Source organism: Odontesthes bonariensis, chromosome 15 (assembly GCF_027942865.1).
Source record: "Odontesthes bonariensis isolate fOdoBon6 chromosome 15, fOdoBon6.hap1, whole genome shotgun sequence".
NCBI lineage: Eukaryota > Metazoa > Chordata > Actinopteri > Atheriniformes > Atherinopsidae > Odontesthes > Odontesthes bonariensis.
In genome coordinates this window covers 14870376-14877531 of record NC_134520.1, presented here as the reverse complement: position 1 = coordinate 14877531, position 7156 = coordinate 14870376, and positions in this window count along the sequence as shown.

Sequence of the window (7156 nt, the reverse complement as noted above, 5' to 3'; positions counted from 1 at the left end):
AAAATCCTGATGCTTTACTCTTGTTATCTGCCAAAAGATATTTAAGTAAACCCCCCAAAACCAGCAAACTATTCCATGAAAATTTTAAGTTAAAATATTGTCTCCATGCTAGAGGAACCATTTTTCTACTAAAGCAATATCCAATTCAATCTCTTCTCTGTTCCCAAGAAAAATCCATTCTGACCGGGGATCTGATCCCAAAGTAAAGAAAGAGGAGAATACAGACCCAATCCCGTGAGGTCATAAATTGTGGAGGCAGACCCTGTTTAGGCAGGGAATTGAGAGCAAGCAGAAGTTCCCTTTAAAGAGTCTAGTGGCCTCTGTTTCTCCCAGAGTTTAACCTTCTTGCCTCTTCTCTTTGGCTGCTCCTTTATTCAGTGCGCTGATTTATTGGGGTTCACCAGGGAGAAAAACAAGCATAGTATAGCCATCAGCCTTGCCTTTGACAAATGACCCACACTGCTGTCTTCATCTCAAGTGGGACTAAAGTTCCAAAGGATGAGAAAGGAACCGTGAGTGTATGAACAGGGATTAAGATGATTTTTTTTTTCAAACAATAAGCCGATTATGAAGGAAAAAATGGTAAACATAAGGGGGATAATTCATCATTAAAGGCTTGTAAAAACAAACAATGGCCCTCTCAGAGCAATTAAAGTAAAACTCACAAATGTATTTTTATTATGTTTTTGCAATCAATTTATCATTTACCTTAATTCCAAAGTTCCCACTTCACTGTCTAACCACTGTCCCCCTCCTCGCCTCTGGCCGTCCCAAGCCAACACAGCCCCTCTTCTCCCCAAATGAAATTCTTTGGAAAGTCATTTTATATCACCCTTTGACTGTGCATTGAACTGTAAAACCACCCCATTGGAAACAAAATAAAAGAATAGGATAGGGAGAGAAGGGGGGATGGGGCAAGGAGAAGAATTATAATTCTTTGCAGGCCTTTGGTATTAACCCAAACACCAGAGCTGTCAGCAGTTCAGAGAGGGAGGTGCGAGGGGCAAACATTCAGTGTTAATTGGCACTTTGTAAGCTCTGAGCCTTCCTTTTGTAAGGGAAGTGGAAGAGAGAGTGAGTGCGCAAGAGGGGGTAGGAGGGCTGGAGGGGGTGATCAGCATAGGAGGGGGGGGAAGAGAGGAGGGAACAGAGAGAGAGAGAGAGAGAGCCCTTATTCTTGTAGGTTTGTTGGGCCTTGTTGAGGGTGTTTACGGTTCACTTCTTATCCTTTGTTAATTGGGCGTTCTCTCCCCCAGTGAAAAAAAGAAGAATTCATGTATCCCCCCAGCCTGCCACCCAAGCTCCCTGTGACTCTCCCCACCAGCCTGATCAGCAAGAGAGGGATAAATGTCAAGCACATAACGAAAGGATTGTCCTGTGAACATCATTAGAGTTTTACACGCTCCATATTTTACTGAAATGGAACTGAAACTGTTCTGTTTGCGCCTCAAAGAGCTATTAAGGTGACATTAAGGAGAAAATAATGAAAAGGACCTTCTATGTATTCATTTGTTTGTTTTGCATTTCAAAATTGGAATTCAGATGTTGACAATAAAGTTTCTGTAACTTTCTGTAAGAGTTGTAGGCATAAGAAAAAGAAGAACGGTCAGTCTGGATTGTTTTCTTTTTATGTTGAGGATGAAGTTAACATTTCAGCCATACTTTTGAGATCAAATCAAACTAACAGGACATAAATAAGTGCGTGTGAAATGGCTACCGTCACGAAACGCCTTTGGGAAATCAATGAGTGAAACTGTACTTCAGAATCTGTTTGTGGGACAAGATATAAACTCTTTCAGGACTCAAAATCTGAATCTTTGAATTAATATCTGACTTTATTTCAAACTTTTTTCTTTCGTTCAACTTTTTTTTTTTACATTTTTACTTTCTTGCATTTTTCTTTCTTTCTTCATTGAGGGCTAATCCTCTTTTATTTACTGTTAAACATGCTGAGGAATGAACACACATGCATACATGATACACGTCCTTAAATGCAAGTCTTGTTCCAAGAAAGAAAAAAAATGTTGGGAAGCTGTGTAGAATTCCAATAGAAGGCAATGATTTGCACATCTCAAAATTTTGTTTGCTTTCTATGTTCTATTGTCAATGACATTTTGTTTTATGAGATTTTCAGATCATTGTATTTTTCAATTTGCATTTGAGACAGTGTCCCAGCTTTGATGAAAAACACTGAAAAATATTCACTAAACTCATCTGCAATGCGGCTCTGACGAGGGTAAGATTCTCAGATGTGTTCCCCCTAATTTGCTGCCCTCTGTGTTAATGGTGATACAGAGGAGAAAGAACAGTGCAGTGTCAGACCATTAGGCACAGGATGTAAAAACACTCTGTCTGTCCTCTTTGTGGATCCTCTCCTTCCGCCATCGTGTTTGGAGTTATCTGCAATAATTAGAGAGCAACTGGTTGGCAAACACACACAGATATGAGGGCACCTGTCTTTGAAAGAGTGAGGGGCGGAGGAGGTGGGGGGATTGTTGGCATGAGGCTGGTGCACTCTGCTTCACAGCACCTCTGGCCTCTTTCTGTCTCCCACTCTCTCTGCTACTGACTGATGTAAATAATAATACAACCAGCAGTGAATGGACACAGGTGTCAACCATTGTGCTGCTCTGAATGGACCTGGGGGAAGGAGGTCAGGGGTCACAGGGCCACCTCAGCCACCTCTCACACCCACACTTTTTATTCACGCTGACACTCCCTTTCACAGGTTTTCATCTCGCTCCCCCTCTTCCTCTGTTCCTCTTGCTCACACTCTCCTTTTGTTATCATAGGGCGATGTTTTGTGAAAACTTTTCAGAGGTCATGCACAAGCTCAATATTCAGGCAGATTAACATTCTTTTCTACATTAATCAGCCCACACAGCCACAAAGATCAATGGCTGCTTACTTAAAGGGCCACAAAAGGGATTCGATCGGACACTCAGTTTAAAATGTAATATTTTAACTTTTCTTTTTAATCATCGGCGTGTTTGTGGATTCTTTATGTTCCACAATGTGAATGTTTCAGGCTATGTAAGTAGCCTACACACACAGCAACACACTGCCGCAATGCTCCTAAAACCTTCAAAACAATTCTGAAAAGATTTGCAGTAATGGAAATATTCAAACGAATAGTTGGACGGTTTTGGGGCGGCATGGGGTGCCTGTATGAAAGAATTGGGCCATATGTGCAAAAGTTTTTCTGTGTCTCATTTGCACGTCATGCCGTTAATTACTTCTTCTTACCATGTAGGTCCATTAACCTTGGCACTAGGATTCAAGCTCATGATTCAGGCTGGCTACTGCACAGACGGCGCAATATGTCAAAGTTACATCATCATTACGAAGCAGCATAATCGGAACATTGCGTTACGTTCCAAGTGTAGGTCAGGAATGATGTGTACATTGTGGCTACTTAAGAGAAGTAGGTTCCATATACTGGTAGCCTGGATGAGAGGGGTGCTTTGGGATGGCACACTTGACTCTGTTTTGCTCCCCTCGGAGTGAGAATGCCCGGGGATTGAGTGAAATGACTCAGTTCGGTCTGTACGTGAAAGCTGTATTTATTTGCAGTGTATGTGTGTGCATGTGTGCTCGTGCACAGCTCCCTTTAGGAACTTTAATTCAATTCATCATTCTTCTATGAAAAAGTAATAGTTTGGTCCAGTATATGCAGCACCTATTGGAAGATTTGAATATAGACTGTTTGGGTATTTTTCACAGTAGTTATTTGCCAGGTTGTGAATTGTCCATGTCCATTGCCTTAGACTTAAAATACAGCTCTAGGCTATGGTTTATCTTTTAAAAAAAACATTTTATTAGACTCTCTGCTTATGACTTCATTCTTGTTGGCAATTTTTTATTAATCCATAAACACAATTTGTTCCAGTGCAGTCAAATCCACCTATTACCACCTTCAGTTTCCCCATTAAAAAATGTTCAATCTGAGGAAGACAGTATAGCAAAACCAGCGAGTAGCTAACTGAATACACCAGACAGAAAGAAAACTGCTTACTCTGCAGTGATAAGGTAGAGGGGGTAGTTTTTCTTAGACCTGAAAAAGGCCTCCGATGCTGTGAACCATAAAATGCTTCAATACAAGATTAAAATGTCAAACTTTTCACAACAATTTATTAAATGCTCAAAATCATACTTAGAATGTTGGGAACAATGGGCCAAAGTTTGTGGCACAACATTAACCTTTCAAAACTGCAAATTGGCATAACACAAGTTTCTATTCTAGAATAATTGCTCCTTTGCTTTTATATTAAACAGACAGCTATAAAGATCTTCAGTCCCCAATGTATGTGGATGATGCAATCATATATGTCTCAACAAAGACTCGACAACAGGTGGAAGATTGCCTCAGCGGGAACATGGACTTTCACACTGACTTAAGAATCGTTTTCTGTGCTCTAACTTTATAGAAACTGTTTCAATGCACAGTACGATTAGAGGTCAAGTGTGTAATACAGTTTCAGTTTTAATGGACGACAGAGATACTGAAATTTAGAATACTTTGCGAACGTGTACAAATGATAACAAACTTAAAAACTTTCAGCTTAATCATAAACAAATGGCTGAAACAGAGACAAATCTGAGAACACCGAATTTATTCAGGACACAATAATAACAATAACAGTCAAGACCTGATTCCTTACTGCCTGTCTCCATTTCTTCTGTTAAATAACTGTGCTCTTTTTTAATGGCATTCTTGTTGTTCAGTTCCTCTGTGCTTGTTCTTTTATGTTTTCATTTTGATAGCTAGAGGTCCATGCATATATTGTTATAGTTGCATTTTTCTCATTGAAGCATTGTTTTATCTATAGTCCCTGTCAAATAAACTTTAAAGTCAAAAACCCAATAAGACCAACTAACATCTAACTCATCAGTTTGACAGGCCTAAAGCGTCATTCAATCCCCAGACAAATGTTTGCATTAGCTACAGGAATTATTAGCAATGATGAAAAATTTACACTTGGCTAAACACTGTAATAACATTTCCACCAAAAACGGTGGGCTTATTGATATATTTACTTTTTCAAAACACAATCACACCCCCTAAGGCAAGCTGATTTAATCTTTTCTCAGTGCCAGAATTTACATGTTTACCATACATCCAGTAACTACCACCTCCCAGGGAAGAAAACTTTAAGCTGTGGGACAACATGAACGTGGAGTAATCCACTGCATCCTGCAGGCAGTGTAAAACCACAGCTTATGAGAAGCACTTTTTTTTCTGAGATAATTAGGTTAGTTTATTATTTTTGACTGGACTATAGAAGTCTGCCCACACACTGGAACTGAGATTGAGGTGCCAACTGTCTTGCAGATGCGAATTATCAATCAGTCCCATCCCCTTTGTTTGCAATTTGCTGCTGTCAGTTTCAGAGCCTCCATGTGCTAGGTTATGGTAACCAAACACATGTTTCTGTAAAGAAGAGAGAGCTCTCTCTGCTTTTTGCAGCCCTGAGCATGGGACTCTCGGTGAAAATGAGCATGTGCAACCAAGTGTTTTGTTATTTAAAACCCTGACTTGGGCCAAGTTTGATTAATACCCCAAACCAATGCAGATGCACTGAATGCAGAACTAAATGTCAGCTGAAAACTATACCATTGCACTCAAAGTTCAGATGTTGGCAGTTGTTTGCTGGATTTTTTCTCAATTTATATCTTTTCCAAAGGTTAATATAAAAACGACTTGTAGTCACTGTTGGAAACTTCTTTGGCTCTTTGTCAGCTATAAATTCCACCCATCTTCATTCTAGCAGCACTCAAACTGTCAGCTGCCATAAATGTCATCAATGCTGCTTTCTACTGCTTATTGAAATCATTTGATGTTTTTTTTCTGACACAACAGGGAGGAAGACAGAAAGTAAAGATAAAGACAACTTTGTGTACTGCACGTGGTAAAGGGGTCCAGTACCAGTAAAGTCATATTCATGGTTACCACATCCACTCAGGCCTGTGCCTCGCAAATCTTGTCATTCCATGATTCAAAGTCCTCGAGGGTCCACCACGTCCCTCTGCGGCCAACTGCATGCGGCCCAAATATTTGTGATCGTGCAAACTGTGCAAGCCGAAAATTCATGCGCCTGGATCATTCTCCCATTAAAAAAAACAAACAAACAAAGAAACAGATTTGATAGAATGAACGGAGCACAAGTACAACACGGATGGTTGTTTTGAGCAGAGACTCAAAACAACCAGTTTAATGCACATGTTTGGAGAGCTTTGATGCAATTACCTCGGTTGTAGTACGAATAGAATTAGGTGTACACCCACAGAGACCTCATCAATTACCATTATGCAGACATGAATTTAGCATGAATTTCGGGAAAATCGGGATCCCTAACTATTCCTTTAAGGATTTTTTTGAATACATTTATATCAGATATCAATATCTTTTTTCATTTAAATAACAAAGAACCAGATATAATGTAGCGTTCAGTCTTTCTTTTGTACGCTGTTTACACCAATACAGCCACTGTACATCCTTGCTTTACCTCTTAACAACACTGAGCTTCTCCTCCCCTAGTTTTAGCACAACTCATCGCCCAAGGCTCCTGATTCCCATTCTCACCAATTGGTCACCCATTCTCAGCCCAGTGGTAGGCCATGATTGATAACACATACACAGAGAATCCATGGAGGCCAGTGAACACAAAAAAATACAGAATGTGTGTACATCAAGGCCATCATTTCTGTAGAGCTCAAAGTAAATGATGGATGAAGTTTGACAGAGATTTGTGGAGCAGTGTCCTTTGTGCTCAAAGAAGCAGGACAAAAAAATCAAAATCAAACAGCATGCTGATGTATAATGGTTGAGGTGTGCCGGACTGTTCACGGATAAGTGACTATTTATGGTCTGAAACATGACATGCCTGCTGCATTAGCAAATATAAAACCGAAGACACACAGTAGGCTTATGCTATGCAAAAAAAAAAAGTTTATAGGCTTCCATATTCACTTGATTTTACCATTGTAAGACACCTAGAATCGTTCTGTGTCTGTAGATTAAATGATATTCTGCATTATGGAGATAAACAGAATTCAACCTCCATTACAAACTTCAATAAGTAGGAGTCTGATACGTTAATCAGTCTGCCACCTTTCAAGTTTTATGAGTAGTCAGCCAGGCTCGGCTTTGGTCCTG